The 17,177-nt window shown below is 41.7% G+C and overlaps 1 long non-coding RNA gene across 1 annotated transcript in view; it reads right to left on the reverse strand.

Moving 5' to 3' along the window:
• The window catches only part of LOC128324075 (uncharacterized), a 50,902-nt gene that overhangs the window by 9,464 nt on the left and 24,261 nt on the right, over window positions 1-17,177 (reverse strand). The window lies entirely within an intron of this gene.

Consider the following 17,177-nt stretch of genomic DNA (forward strand, 5'->3'; position numbering starts at 1 on the left):
TATTGCCCAAACCGCAGATGTTGTGATGTTTCTGGTACCGAAATCATAGTGAAGGTGGCCCAGACACACTCCGGAGTGTGCCCACTCCATGCCTGCCGCACTTTTTGATGGCTGTCTCTCCAAGCACTTGTCCTGCCCCCTGTCTCTTTGCTACTCAAGCCATGGCCAGGCAACAGGGACACCACCTCATCCCATCCCAAACTTCTAAGTCTGTCAAAGAGAGACGTCACATTGGGGGATGCCTGCTTTCTACTGTGTTTCTTGTTTTCCCCTCTAGCACTCAAGAAAAAAAGGGGCAGGATGACAAGATGGGCACAAACATTTTTGTTCACCAAAAAAGATGAAGTATGTTCACAAGCACATGTAATTGTGGTGGCACCATAAACCGGGCAACCCAATGAGATCACTGCAAACATAACATATGGCAGGGCTGTGATACTGCCATATCACTGCTAGAGTGTAAACACTGCCATATCTGCTAGAGTGTTTACAAGGCTGGCCCACCCAGGAATTATCTAATGGCTCTGCTCTATTTTTATTTTTTTTACAATAAAGTTGGGGAAGGGGGGCCCAGCCCCTTCCCCTTGGGTTCAAGCATACACTCTATGGCATTACTCATGGGGAGAATCATCCAGCTGGAACAGCATTGCTTTCATTCACAGGAGAGATTCCTCCTATGTGATGATAATGGATGCTGCTCTGGAGCAGACCATCTATTAGAGTGGAAGGCAATGGAGAGTCCCATTTGCAACTCATGAGAAGAACTGCCCAGGGGTCCACAGAGATGGGGCTGAATCACTAATAAAGTGCAATGATAGCCCTTCTCCCAAAGACCACTTTCTCATGAGAGTGAAAGACCATGGGGACATGCATGTGGACCAGATGGCAGTTTCCGCCCTGCTGTAAAGAAACAGTCCATTCAAACATATCCATGTTTGTTTTTGACCATCACAGCTACCCTACATCCTGGGATCGATGATAATTGGGTTTCCCCTCTCCCATGATTCTCTAGGCCGATCTGCATACGCTGCAACGCAGGTCCAAACCTAGGAAATTTGAATGAGACTAAGAACACAAGAACAGCCCTGCTGGATCTGGCCCAATGCCCATCTAGTGCAGCATCCTGTTTCACACAGTGTTCCACCAGATGCTGCTGGAAGCCACATGCAGGAGTTGAGGGCATGCAGTCTCTCCTGCTATTACTCTCCTGCAACTGGTACTCAGAGGCAATGAGTACCAGTTGCCTCAGTCCCAGTGCTTCCCTAGTCTGCCTACCCAGTACTGCCCAGTGGCAATTGCTCCTTTGGGGGCATGAAAATGTTGCCTGGAGAGGAGGGGGTCACAGTGTAAAAGTTCTATTATTAACCAGAGAGAACGGAGGCCCACACAAGTAGGGAGGTCCCTTTATTTGGATGGCCCACTTCATGAGAGCATAGTCCAATGAAGGACTAAAGATTTTGAAGCATCTGGTACTCCCCAGTGGACTGGCCCTCTCTTGAGAGGGTTAATCATGGGGACAGGAGTGTGGTTTGGTGTCCCTGGACTACATGGCTAGGGTCAGCCATCATGAGAGCAACATTGATCACAGTGGACCAGACCCAAGGGTCCTATGTCCTCCCTCATGTACATGTGCTTTCCTCATGATCCCTTCCTGGAATAGCAGAAAAACAGCCACTACCCGCCCCGCATCCCCCCATTGCCAGCAATTGTGCTTGTGTGAGACTGTTTTGGTGTGGGGTCTTACAAGGGTGGCAGTGCAATTGCTGTCAGGAGGAGTGTTTAAAACCCATTTAAAGGGATTTTAATGCCCTTTTCTTGCTAAGCACAGATGGTCCAATCATTCCTAAAAAGCATGATTGTGCTCAGCATGCCACCTTGAAGATCATGGCCAATGGCTGCCACACTGCAGGCATTCTGATGCCTTGCCCACAGTCAGGTGATACAAGCACTACAGAGCTTGCTAGGATGTGGACTTGGCAGCCCAGGAAGAGGGAGTGGCTCCCCTACCCTCAAACTGGAGGTTGCTGGTTTGCAATTGGACAAATGACTGTGCTGAGATTCACAGTTACAAAAATTAACTGTGGGTTCAGCAACCTCCAGTTTCACATTATGCATGAATGTGGCCTGAGTGAACAGTAGCCAGATCATGCCACCATGAATTTGGACCTGTGAGGGGAGAGGATTTAGTTCTTCCTCCTGCTATAATCCTGATTTGGATTGGCCCTTATGTACACTATTTAACAGGGGGGGGGGGATCTCCCACTGGGACCAGGTGGAGCGTTTTCCCTTCATAAAAAACATCCGTGAAAGGATCAAACCATAATAAGTGGGTAGGGTTAAAGCCTTCTACCCCAGCCACAGTCTCCATCTGCTGAGGCCCCTATTCTGGCTGCTCTTCATCCAGTGAGAAACAAGTCCATCAGCCCTACTAATAGGCTTCATGTCACATGTAATCTGAGCCTTAAATGAGCATTAGCAAGTTTGTTAATTAAAAGGCAGGTAAAATGGAAGCTGCCAAGGAATGCTGATATGACCATGCATGTGCTTGCATGCTCCAAACAAAAACAAAAATGTGTTTGGTGTTTAAATGCACAACATGGCTTGGGCATTTACAGAAACAAGCTTGTAACTAATGAAAGGAATGCACCAACATTTTATACATGCACAATAGTCTTCAAATCTCAGAAATCCAAGCAAGAAGGACGGAAGCCAAACAAATTGGTGCTCTCCAAACAGAGCAATGTAAATTTGAACTGATAAATCCAGGAATAGGTTCAGAAGGAGGGAATTTCAGAATGATCCCTTAATTGTGTGGCTATAGTCTGCAAAAGTCAAAAGGCCAGCTAAGAAGAGAAGTCCAAAGTGCCCACACACTGGTGGACATAAACTACATGTCCCATTTCCCCTCCCTGTGCACCTTGCCAGTCTTCGTAATTGCGTGGAGTTGCCATATTTTAATGTTAAGTGTTATGCTAGTGTGATATTTAAATACTGTTTGAGGGCTCCGCACCACTACTCCACTTCAGGAAGATTAGTAAAACTCAATGAATGCTCCAGAACAGAAAGTGGAACACACACATTCACGTCCCTAATCACATGTGGGCAGGAAAGGTTAGGATATATTGTCCAAAGTGATCCATTCCAAAAATGGGGAGGGAAAAAACAAAAAAGAAACAGGCAACAAAGAGAAGATTTGCTCTGTCCCTGACTGTACTCTCGTGCCACTCATTCAATACTTTCACTTACCTTTGAGCTTTGTTGCTCTGTAACTGTACAGTTCTCATTCTGGCTTCAAGATAAAAGTGGATCAGTCAGAGAGAGGAAAGTTGTGTCAGTCAGCTTAACAGCAGGGTGAATAATTGGCCTGGATTCCATCTGAAACCAATCTCTACATTTGGGATTTTCTTTTCTTCACAGGTTAGCTTCCCATTGTGTTCTTTGGTACTCTTTCCGACACAGCCATTACATTTTCAAGATATTCAATTTCCATAATTGAGGACGTCCAGTTAATTTAAGGAAATTACTACTTTGTGGGGGAAAGAGCTGTTATACTGTAATTGCACCATAGATATTCCGCTTTGTGTCAGGCACAATGAAATTAGCAAGTTTAAAAAATTAAGAACGCGGGTTTCTAAGCTCTCAGTATCACTTGTAAGAGAAGAACGAACTCCATTAAGAAACAGCTTTGCATACTAACTGCAATGGTCGGGCACATGTTGTGTGGAGATATATGATTTTCAATGTCTAATAGAAATACTGAAAGGAAGGCACTGATTTTTGTTATAGTAAATTTGCCTGTCAGGCTGTACGATCTGTTTTCTCTGTATCTGTCCATTACAGAAGATTACTGTGTGAAGAAGCCAGAAAGCAGGGAATAAGAAGTGCTGGTGTGCTTCAGGCAAGATTTATAAAGTATGTTTTAATTCAGTGAATGTAGGCAGGTAGAGAGTCCCCTCTGAGACTATATCCAGAAGGCAGCAGAAGGAGAAAACCTCAGCTCATGTTCTCCTCTTGACAGACTTCTGGCAGATTCATAGGCTTAGTTACTTCCCCATGTTAGTAGCAGTCATGTACGTAATAACCAAATCTGATTAACGTTTCCTTGTGCCTATGCTCACCGGGTCATTTTGAAAAATGATCCCAGATGCCTCATATTGCAGCGTGCAAAAGCAGGGGTGGCTCATGGTATTGGAGGGTTCCCCCCTCCGCAAAAAAAAAAAAAAGCTGCCTTGCAAGTTGCCCCACACCTCTGGAGGGGCCAGCCCCCGTCAGAACCAATCCTTGCAAGCTTTGAAAGTTATTCAGAGGGGCAAGAAGAGGAGGGAAGGCTGCCAGAGGTATTTTCTTCATTCTTGTTGCAAGCTTTGCAAGGAATGTGAGGAGAAAGAGCAGCCTTCTCTCTTCTTCCTGCACTCCTTATGAAACTTACAAGGATCCGATCAGTTCCTCATAGTCTTGCTGCCTCTGTGGTGGCTCCTAAACCTTGAGGAGCTGCAGTTACAGCTCCTAAGCTTCGAATGGACGCTAGTGCTAGAAAGACATCACAGGCCGGTACCTGTCACTATGACATGGCATTTTATAGTGTGCAGCAGCTGGGCAAACCTTAGGAGCTGTTGCTGTAGCTCCCTGGGAGTAAGGAACTGCCGCAGAGGCAGTGATGTGGCGGGGAACTGATGGACGGGGATGGGGCGGGGAGGCAGCAGGCGAGTGACCTCCACAGTTGAGGATGTGGAGGCCCAGTGTCAGAAGAGATAATCCGCCATGAAGGTAGCCACAGGACCAGAGCTTGGGCCCTGGGCAGCAGGAGAGAAAGGGGGCAAGTGGCATGGCTGTGGTGGCGGCCATGGCTGCATTTAGAACTCCCTATGCCACTGACTTTGGTAGTCAGGATGTCAGCCAATGGGTACAATCCCAGTTTTCACCATCCATATTTTCATTGTTTGTCTGCACAAAGGTCAATATTTGTGACATGGTTAAAAACTTAAGAGAATATTTTGGAGAATTCTCATTGGTCAGGATGTTGGTCATCTGTCCATCGTTTCCAGCTTTTGTCCCTATTCTTAGCTGCAAGTTTTCATTTTGGTAAAGTAATAGCAAAAAATATCTCTGGCAAGCACCATGCCAGAAAGTGGCAAATTTCTTAGCATGGTTCTCAAAGAATGAGTATTACAAAATAATTCTCTATATTTGACCAGGCACTGAGGTATAATTGGGAGGACAGGTTCTTTGAGCTCAAGCCACCCAGCTCGTGAGAGCTGCCTGGCTTGTCCTTCTCCACTTCCCTCAGGCTCCAGCCAGCCTAATTCCCAACTGGTTCCATGGTCAACTGGGTGTTTTCTTTGTTCTCTCCCTCACTGGGGGTGGAGGAAGAAAACACCCAGCTGACAATGAAGCTTGCTGAGAAATGGTGCTTGCTGAGCACCATGTGGCCCCCTTCCAGGTGCTGGCCACATCCCCTGCATGTGACATCATATGCAGGGGGTATGGCTGACGTGCACAAGGGACTGCTGGGGAGAGAGGTGAACACAAGCCCACTCTCCCCTAGCTACGTCTTGCATTTGATTGACATGATTTCGATTTTTTTAAAAGCACCCCAACCCAAACTTCCTCGCTATAAATTCAGCCTGCCTATCAGGAATAAAGAACCAATGTTTTGACATTCAGTTATCTTAAACCTAAACCCCTCCTTGTGGAGGGTGTGTGTGTATACACACACTCTGACAAATGTTGGCTCTGTAATTCAGACCAATATTTGCTTTAATTTTCTTCTTCAAATGAGTTTCCCTGCCTCTCAGATAATCACATGCAGATGCATTTTGCTGATCATACTATGGATATATCTACTCAACTCTTACATCCTGTACCAAAAAAGTTCAGGGATTTGCATTTTCTCTATTGGTGGTTGTGAGCAAAGCACAATAGCTGCATACATTACAGATCCATTTATCCAGTTTGAGCTGATTACCCAAATAATGTTGTTAAAAGAAGAGAGGGAGAGGGGGGAAAGAGAGAGACCAGACAAGATGCTTATACTGTGTATTTCTGCAACCTTCTACAGTCAGTCCTCATGTATTTGATGCAAGTACAATGTTGTAACATATGGTTTAAGGCCCTTTTATATAACTTCCTTGCTGATGAATTCTGAAAATAGCCCAAGGGGGACAATCTGGATAAGCTATGTACTAAATGCTGTGGTTTGATCCAAATCCTCATGTTTACCCCGTGAGCACTAAATGGTTTGATTTCCTGTCTATCTAGTGTAGATTAGACTTGCAAACAGAATACAGTGATCACTCTATAGTGCAATGAATACATCTTAATATAACAGAGTTAGTTACCAAATCTTTCTCTGTTGTACTTGTATTACTCAGGAATTCTCTTTCTTTCCCTCTCCCTCCCTCCCTCTTTGTTGTGTGCGTGCATACTCACACTGATGAACGAGTGATCACAGAAAGTCCCAAAGCAACTCCGATGCTCTTTTGAAGTGAATGTATTAAATGTTTTTCAGGACCAGTTCATTGCAAACTTTGTTTCTCTTGAGAGCAGAAGGGAAGCTGCACATTAGACTTCTTTTCCTACACTAATGATTAACCAAAAGTCTGTCTGATAACCCTATCCTGTCCTCTGCTTTGACTGCTGCAGTGTAAGCAGATGCTTCTGCTGAAACAGCTGAAATGCCATCCTGTGTAAGACAAGTAAATAGTACAAACTCAGAGTAAGGAGTGATAGGTAAAATAGTGCCAAATAGAGTATTTTAAAAATATATTGCTTGATGTAATATATGTATGCCATGTTCTCTGCTATTCGTAGTGAATTGAAATAAGATTACAAAAGAATGTGGAATAGTCTATCCAGCCTTTGTTTGTTATATTTCTGCACTGCCCCAGATTTCCATCTCTGGGCTCTTTAAAGGTAAAATGTGCCATTGAGTTGGTGTCAACTCTTGGCAACCACAGAGCCCTGTGGTTGTCTTTGGTAGAATACAGGAGGGGTTTACCATTGCCATCTCCCGTGCAGTATGAGATGATGCCTTTCAGCATCTTCTTATATTGCTGCTGCCCAATATAGGTGTTTCAGATAGGCTGGGAAACATACCAACGAGGATTTGAACCGGCAACCTCTGGCTTGCTAGTCAAGTCATTTCCCTGCTGTGCCATTAGGTGGCTCCTGGGCATTTTACAGCAACATAAAACAAATAAAAGCAAAAATTTAAAACCAAAACAAGAACATGACCCTTGTCACTTGGTATCAGCAAATGTGGCCTACTGCTATATCAGAAAAACTGACCCACATTATTCATCTTCAGTCAGGTCAAGCTAACCCCAATGCTTTTTTTACTATATGGTCTGACTTTATCTTATTTACAAATCAGGAAATTTTTGTTCAGTCCCCACCTTCCAACTATATTAATATCTGGAAAGATTGTTAAACAAAGCTCTTGTGTAATTAAGTAGAAACTGGAGTATATGTGTATGTAAAAAGGGATATCATTGTTAGTGATGCTTGTTGTTTTCTCATAAATGATTGTTTGTTTTGTGTTATGGTTAATAAAAACTATTTTAAAAATTAAAAAAATTAAAACCAGAAGCCTAGTTAAAAAGCTTAGGCGAATAAATGTTTCTTTAAAGACTTTTTAAAAGTTGTAAGAGATAGGGAGGCTCAGCAGGGAGCACATTCCCGAGTCTCGGGGTGGCAACCAAAATGCCCCATCCCAATGTAGCTGCCAGACAAGCTGGTGGCAACACAACTACAGACAAACGTCTCTAGATGATCTCAATGGGCAATGAGACTCATAGAGAAGACATTCTCTTAAATACCCTGGGTCTAAGATGTTGAGGGCTTTATAGTTATACAAACTCTATGTACATTGTGATGTTTTTGCTTAACCCATTCATTGATCCAGGTCAGCTTTTGAATGGTGCTTTAGTTACTTTTAGTCCAGTCCTGGAGTAGAGGTGGGGCTAACAAACAACCAGCAGCAAGAGCACTGAAGGCAGACTGCACTTGCTTCTCTGAAAATAATACCTATCTCGTTAAACTGTTAATATTTGTTATTCAACTCCACTGTCTTGTCCTTGCATACCACAACTCTTTCCTCTGGATTCTATATACATCTTTAGTAAGTGCCTTAACCTTCGTAGATAGAAAGGCCATTCACACCATTGTGCTGGGGAGGATTGGTGGGAAGGAAAGCCCTTTCCTGCCTCCCTGCACATGATCACTCTCCCCCTCAAAGCTCTGCTGCTCATGTAGCGCATGAGTGATGCAGTGAGTGGTAGAGCCGGGAGTTGGAGGAGGAAGTCCTCCAGCATCCCACAGTGCACCACGCTTCTGGCATTCACATGCTCACACCCTTCTACCTCACTATGAGCCTGGGTACAAGATCTGGGCTACCTCGGTGAAGAGCACTGGGATCAGGACCAATCCTGGTGCTTCACACAAGCAGCCCTACCTGGGTAGGGGCTGTGCCAGCCTGTGTAGCCCTGCTCATGTGAACAACCTTACAGTGTTTTAAAATGACATGTTAAAAATTAATCATATTGTTAAATTGTGATTTACATATTTTATCTGTTTTGTTTCATACCATTTTTCCACAGAAGCATCCCAAATCTGAATTCATATACCAATTTTACTGAGGAGGGTTTTTTTATTATTATTTTTCCCAGTGACTGTGAGTGAACCTAAACCTAAAACATCTCATTTGCTTTGAACTGGAATTGAAACTAAGCTCCTCAACACAAAACTGAGTGAGGATAGCAGATTTTGTTTTGCTTATTGCTTTCTGGAAGCAACTCCCTAGGTTCAGAAATCCCAAATCATTACAAAATTGTGTCTGAGCACTAGTTTCCATCGTTTTCTCTACACACACACACACACACACAGACAGGTTATTTGATTCTTGAGATCATTATGAATACAATTCAGCCAAGCCGAAGCATTTTACCACGGTTGTAGGAGGTCATCTGGAAAGCACCCTGGATGGACGACTCCCCACCCCACCACCTGAGTTGGGCCTTTCCAAGCTTGGGAAAACTCTCTGAAAATACTGAGTTTTGCTACTCCTACAGTAAAACTTTTTTCTACTGCATTCTGGTCTCCTAACACCAATAGCAGTGCCTTGTTTTCAAGTCACATCAAAGGGTCGATTTACAAACGTCTGTTGTCATTTCCATTTCATAGATTATTTGAGGCATGCTTTTCATTCTGAATTTTCCAGCTGCTGTGGGAAGGGAATAGAAAATGCTGCTTCTTTAAGGGAGCCACCAGGGCTTTTGAGTATTATAATATTCAGAGATGTGTTTTACACACAGCGGTAGCCAAACATGAAGTGTTAAACGGTTGTTCTGGGGCCAATACAGAGGCAATTTGGCATGCAAATTATTTTGCAGGAATGCTGCTGCTTTTTGTGAGTTTGATACATTCTGGTAGTCCCTGAAGATACTTGTGGGAGACTGGGGTGAAAATTACAGAGCGTTTAAGAATTTTAATGTGATTTTTATTGCATTCTAGTTTTTAATAGAATTCATAGCTTGAAAATGTAGTTGAAAAGCAGCTGTGATTGGGCTTTCTTTACACTGTTGCTTTTACTTTAGAATTTTAAATGTGCATTTGTGTCCCAGTATTCCTATTACCAAACCACGCATAGTGCAAAATAACAGAGATGTAAGTCCTAATGCCTTATAACCCTTCAGAATAAATCTGTATTTCTGAAAATCCTCAGTGTTGCAACATGTGTTCTTGACATTCCACAAGCTAAACAATCTCCTGTGCCGGCGGGGCAAAGGGAGATACCAAGTTTCTTCTCTGCTCTGAGCAAATGTTCTGGGTTTCCATTTTATTTTTCTAGTAACTAATAGCAAAAACATAAGGCTTCTTGTGGCAGCATATATTTGGTGTTCTAGGGCTGAGGTAATGGTTGCACTCATTAACTGGCAATGCACCTCAGTGCCATTTCTCCACATGTATTCCCAAAATTAACCCACATATAGCAACATGTCCCATGAGTTCTCCCATACCTGTACAGTCTCGTAAATTCTAGCAGCCCTTAGGTGAGACTCCATCTGTGAAATTCCTCACTGCAGGTGGCTGACTCTTGCCCTCTCCCTCTAAGAAAGGGAAAACATACAGTGAGCAAGAAAAATATGCAGTGAGGAAGAGAGCCAACAACCTCTTCCGTGCACTCACTCACATGGTAGTTGCTTCCCTTTCTCCCTGGTGTTGACACCAATGTTTGTATTTTGGAACTGGACTTGGCAAAAACTCAGCTACTTTCAGTCCTTTTTAGAAAACAAATCCATGGTGCTAAGCCCAGTTCCAAATCAAAAGAGGACACTGAACTGCCTGCTCACTTACTTGCCCACCTTTTTTCTCTAGGTCACAGTGGGGATTGAGCCTAATCTAAGGCCAAACCTCTCTGCTACCTAAGGGGAGAGGGTATGTATTGGCAGTGACAGCTGTTCTTGAAAGGGAAGAATGGCAGTTCAGTCCCCAAACAGCAGAGCAAAACCAGTTTGATGAGAAAGCAGCAAAGCAAGAGGTCTTGAGACAGTTACTGAGTTTTGAAAAACTACAAGGATTTATTTAAAGAAAAGGTTACAAATAAATGTGAAAACGCCTGCAGCTTAATTTCACCTGTAGCTCATGGCTGAAGAGAGAGACCAAAACAGTCATCTCTGAAGAGACAAAATTGAGACTAGCATTGGAAGAACAAAGAAGGGCACTTTTATCCATGACCTTAAACTCCCCCCCACCCCACCCAGTGGTCACTATGAGACATTGCAGCTGAGAGCTGATGCTGCTAGGGTCCTAGCTCCAACAGTTCTTTCTATCCACCACCTGCTCTCTCTCACTTCTCCCTCTGGATGGGAAAAGGCAAGTAAGCAGGCAGCAGTAGTGAGGGAGGTTCCTGGTTGGCAGTGGTTCCCAACCAGGGTTCCTCCAGAAGTTGCTGAACTACAACTCCCACCATCCCCAGCCACAATAAATTGTAGTTGGGGATAATGGGAGTTCAGCAACATCTGGAGGAACCCAGGTTGGGAACCACTGATGTATGGTCTTCAGATGTTATGTACTCCAAAGTACCTGCTTTCCCCCTCTACATCACTTCACATCTATAAAGGGGGAAAATCTTTTTTTTTTACCCTATCAAATACATGAATAAAGATACCTTATCTAACTACTTCACTGGGACTTGCGAAGTTAATAATGGCAAATTGCTTTGAGATTTCAGATGCTAGATACTATAGAAATGCAAATGATAATATTATTTGCTTAGCTCTGTTACAAACATGACCTTGCCAGTGTTGTATGAAATCTCAGATGGGGAGGGAATCATAGCCCCAGATTTTTGTTTGTTTTTAGATATTTTAAAGCCACATTTCTATTTTAAAAATTTGCAAAGCAGCATATCTTAAAAACAATTGCAATATTTAAAATAATGAAACAGCCAAAATTGGCACAACATATTAAAACAGCACTAAAAGGTGTGGACAGCATACAGATGAATGCTTCCCTCACATTAGAATGTTTCACGTGAGCAAATTTTTTTGCCAAAAGTCTCTGTTTGCTCTGCTGACCCTGTGTATACCTCTGAGAGACCTCAGGTATGTTTGAGAGGGACCTCAGTGGCAGCAGAGGGAAAGGGGGATTGTAAAATATGACTGTATGCATGAAATGTTCCAACATGAGGACAACATTAGTCAGATGTGGCCCAGTGAGAAGAACAGCTCTAAAACCATTGTTTCTAAAAGGCTGGAAGAATCAAAAAGTTTTTCACCTGGTATCTGAAGGCCAATAACATAGGCACCAGGTGAGCATCCCTAAGTTGTGGGAAGTGCCACATGTCCCTACTTGCAAAGGAAGGACCACCAAAGTTGACTTTAGTGCATGGTTGGAAAGAACATGTAGTAGCAGACTTCCTTCCTCCAAACTGTTAAAATTGTCATCTACACAACAGTTAATTGTGTGTTTCCACATTAATCTTAATTATCTATTTCCAGTATGAACTTGCTCCTTTCCCACTTTGTCTTTTCAATGAAAGCTGGTGTGTGTAAAATGAATAAAGCTGCATTGTATGATTTATTTATTTTTAGCCTACAGAAGTGATCAATGATTGTGATTCATAGTACAATAAGACTGCTTCCTTCTAGCCTTGTATGGCACACTGTACTTTGTTGTATCTATTTTATTAATGTTGTAAGCTGTCCTGAGCAGTAGTACACTGAAGGGGTGGGGTATAAATATTTGTCATCATCATCATCATCACCAAATATACTGGGAAAGGAAACCTCACTCATTGATACAACTGTGTTACAAGATGTACCACAAGAAATAAACTCTAGCATACTGCATTGCTGCCTACTGAAACGGTGTCCTGCTAGCATGATTCCAAATGTACCAACAAGTCCAGAAGTGATATGCCATTGTGGGTGTAGAGGGGGAGCCCTGAACCTTAGGCCTGGAAATCTGCCTTACCCCTATTCCAGTGTTTGAACCACCCTTTCCACAAACTCTCCTGCAGTTTATTACATGTAATTGCTCAAAGGATGTGGACCAGGATGTGGCTGTAGAAGAGCTGGTCTGAAATGTTCCGCTATTGGTGGCCATGAATTGTCATGCCAGATTTGTGTGAAGCAGGCAAAAATGATATTAACCAAAATATTCCTTCATCTTCAAACACCTGGAACTGCAAATGGAGAAGCAAAGTTCAGCATTCTCAGTGACCTCCAACATTCTGATTTAGATGATGGTAAGAGTCTTCTGAATAGATTGATGCCATTGGTCAAAGTTATGTATCTGATATTTCCAGCACAATCCAGGCTGTGGGGCGGGGGGAAGGTTTTTCTAATGTATAACATGTGGATTAGGCTTAATGGAGATACCATATTAAAAACAACCAATTCTTGGGTGGGGTGGAAATGAGTACACTAGAGATTTGTTTTACTACTTCTCCATGCATTCCTGGAATCACTTTACAAAGAAGAAGTGGGGTAAAGGCTTGTGACTGACAGTATATTTTATGCTATTTAAATCTATTAATGTTTAATTTTTCAAGAGAAATGAAATAAGTGAGCTACAAACAAAAAAAATGGGGATGGCGGAAGACTCTATGAAGTACAATTCCACACTAACCTTCATTTTACAGCAAAACTGTTGGTTCTACATTTGTATAGAGATTCTGACACTCCACAATTTTCACATTACATATTTTCTCATTAGAGCAAGGGTTCACAATATATATGCAAAAATTATTTCTGGCCATGATTTTTCAAATGGAGCTCAACTTTAAATGTTTGAAACTTTTAATATGCTACTTACAACACTCCTCAGCATCTGTACCAATTTTCAAATTATTTTCCAAAAGCTATTTAACCTAAAATGACTGGGCTAATATTGATACAGAAGGAAGTGGTTTTCTCCTCTCTAAACCATGATTAAAAGTGTTAAAGCTTTTTGCTGTGCTACTGAATGCCATTTAATATTTTATTTATTATTATTATTGTTATTAATTTATTTAATTTATATACCACCTGACTCCAAAGCCTCTAGATGGTTCAGAAAAATAAACACAATAAAAACAAAATAAAACAACCTGTTAAAACAATTTAGAACATTCAAAGAAATATGTCAGGCTAAAAAAAATGTGTCTTAAGGGCTCTTTTGAACGCTAGTAAAGATGTTAAACCATGAATGTCTATAGGGAGTGTGTTGCACAGCTCAGGAGTGACTACAGAGAAGACCCACTTCTGAGTCTCCACCAGATGGACTGGCAACATACAGAGACAGACCTCTTTCGATGATCTTAATGTGCAGTGGGGATTATGAAGAAATCTCAGTTTTGCCAAAAATACTACACCCAGAAAGGAGATACAGTCAATTATAGTTACTTACTTCATGATTATTACTTTGTAATGCAAATTTCCAAACATGTTTGTCATGTTCACACTGTTTTAGGCATAAACCATGTGTGCAGCTAGAAATATAATGTGTATGGCCCTGATTATAAAAGACTGTGAATACTGTGTGGCAAGCTGAAGTTGCATTGAGGCAAGACTCGGAAAGACCCATGCCTGAAACCCTCGAGAGCCACTCTCAGGCTATTTAGCTTTATTGAGCGGGAAAGACCAATGGTCTGATTATAGACAAGACCACTTCATATGTATATTATTTTTACTTTGTTCTTTTTCAAAAGCAGCATGATGGGGGTGGGGGGTGGAACCTCTATCTCCTAGCCTCAGTGGTCCAGTGTCGCACTCTAGTCTACATTGCTCTGTGAGCCCCAGTGACTTTTAACATGACCAAACAGGCATGCACACAACCTGGATGGAGCTTAGCATGCCACTGATCAGTCTTTATCTCAAGCAGAACTCCACAGGCTTATGGTTATTTATCATGTCTTCATTTGCAAGTCAAAGTATTGACAGATAAATATTTCTTTGCTGCCTTTCAATTCTAGTCCTCAAGGCGGCTTACAAACCTTAAAAATATATAATTAAAAGCTTAATCATGGTGCCTTGATTAGGTTCTCTTTTTAATAAACAGCCCATCAGATTTCTTCATAATCCCCACTGCACATACATGAAGTGGATGAGGACCATGCTGCTGGCAGATTGCGGTGATGGGAGTAAATTTTTCCCTTCATATATTGTTTTCCAGATGAAAATGTTCACACTCACCAAAGATGCTGTTTGCCCCATGAGTGAAAATATACAAGCACACCAGTTTAATTGGGAAGATGGCACAGGCCTTCAGCACTATGGATTTAATCTGATTTCCCCACACACAGCTACAATTATTTTTTTAAAATACTGGGAGATCTTACTTGTAGAATCCAATGGAAAGTTGTGCAAGGACAAGGCAGTGGAGTGGAATTAGGAATATTAATAGTTTAATGAAATAGATATTATGTGGCAAGGGCAGATTGCTTTTCAGTGTTCTTGCTGCAAGCTGTTTGTTAGTCCCACCTCTACTCCAGGAATGGAATGCGAGTAACTGAAGACCCAGTCAAAAACTGGCCTGGATTGCAGAATGGATGAACCTAAAACACATTAATCATGGGTCACCCGTATCACTTCCTAGTTTTGCTTTTGTTGGAGGCAGTTCCTTAAAAAAATCATTTGGAGGAAGGTACTATTCTACATTATTTTATTTTATTTTATTCAAGATTTTGTTTTGTAATTTGAGAGTTTTCTGCCACCTCCTTATGGCAGATGTCAGTGCTTTAAATATTTTGGTTGCTATTCTGATAGGAATATTAACCAATCCAAAAAGCCAAAAGAAATCCAAAACCAAAACAAATTAACATATCTTATATGCTCTTGTCGGGATACAGATCAAGTTGTCTCCCAGTAGAGTTGCCACTACAGAATATACAGTATACTTGAAAAGCTGCATTAGTCCTTCATCCAGTTATTCTTTTTTTTTTTTCCCCTCTGAGAGGGAAACAAAAGCAGCAGTAATCAAATTACCCTGAAGACCTGACACAATTAGCAAGCATGCTAAAGCGAAAAGAATTCACTTTAGTGCCCCTAGAAGCTTTAGTGCAGTTAGCAAGTGATCATTTTCATAATAATATAATTGCCAGAATGGGAAATTACAGGTAATTGCTGTTGTTGTGACCCTGATCTTTCAGTAATGAAATTAAAGTAACTGTTATCTTCTAGATTACTGCTGGTTCAGGAGATTTTTTGGTCAAATTTCCTCCCCCCTAGGGTGAGTAAAAAATCCTTATAAATTCAAAATTGTATGTTTTCCCCCAGTAGATAAATAGAAACCTGCTATACTCTTGACATAAGCTTAATTTTGTAACTGACCTATTGCTACCTGCTTACTAATACGGAAAGAGCCAAAAATCCTTTGTGAACACCATGGCTACAAAACAGCTGGATTCACTTCAGGACACAGAATCCCCAGAATGAAGAATGGTCAAGTAAATGTTTTCATTTTACCATTTTGTCCAACTGGAAAAAAATGATTTTTAAGTATTGAATTATCTGGGAGATATCAGAATATTTGAGCTGGGATCAAATGAACCACACAATTAGTTCCACACACCCAGATTAGAAGCTTTGTGTTTGAATTCCTCAAACAGCAGCCTTCTGTGTCAAGTGGCAAGCCCCTTTTGAAAAAGATAGGACTTTCAAAAGTGTTTTGTGATATGTCATTTTCAAAAAAAAAAATGGCTCTGGAAGACATGACAAGGAAAATCACCAGGTAGTCCCACTGAAATTAAAAGGCAATGCCTAACTTCTCCTTTTAATTTCAATGGGACTATTTTGAGTAATTTTCCTCATTAGGTAGGCCACTAATTCTATTGAGCATGCCCAATTCCTTCAATAATTCAGTGGACCCTGACACAGGATAAACAAATGTGTTGTATTCTATCTTGCAGTCCTTTGTTTATTTTTTAATTAGAAGTTTGTCTGAGTGAGGATCCTATATAGAGTGTGGTGTGTAGAGTCAGGGAAAAAATAGAGTTTCTTCTGAATAAAGTGTAGATAAACAAACATAAGATTGCTTTGTATTTATGAGGGAAGCAGCTATAAAGCAAAATGTCCAATGATTCAGAGTTAAAAGTAGTTATAGTGACTTGGGAGTATACTGCATGTGGAAATAGACTAAATTTCTGATAAAAACATTTTACACATGTTCCTTTTAAGAGATGAATGAGCAAAATGATTTTATTTTTTTTTACTAACTGAGGCTGCATTTGCATGTAATGCAGAATGGCAGTTGAATGGGCCAGCGGTTCCATGTACATTATGTCCGAATGCAGGAAACCCGGGATGCATGCGATGATACTGAAGATTCAGATTTGGAGCTCCAATCTAAAACCTTGGATTGTAGAGAGTTTTATTGCCACAATCTGAGGTTCCAGGCAGCCTGTGGTACATCTGAATTTGAAACTATAGGCTACTTCCCTGGAACCGAAGTTGAGGGAGGAAGCTCCTCCCTCAACTCAAGCATGATTGGCTGTGTGGGCTGTCCTTCAGTATAGAAGGAAGCCCTCACAGCCAGCTCCCCCACCTCTCTGCAGTATGTCCAATTTCAGACTGGGGGGAGAACAGAACCATGGGTCCATTAGACCTGTGGTTCTGCATTACATGCGGATGCAGCCTGAGAATGACTGATCAGGACGTCCTGTAATTATGGCATTGGTCCAGGAGTTGGGGGACCTG

The sequence above is a fragment of the Hemicordylus capensis genome, chromosome 1 (assembly GCF_027244095.1).
Source record: "Hemicordylus capensis ecotype Gifberg chromosome 1, rHemCap1.1.pri, whole genome shotgun sequence".
NCBI lineage: Eukaryota > Metazoa > Chordata > Lepidosauria > Squamata > Cordylidae > Hemicordylus > Hemicordylus capensis.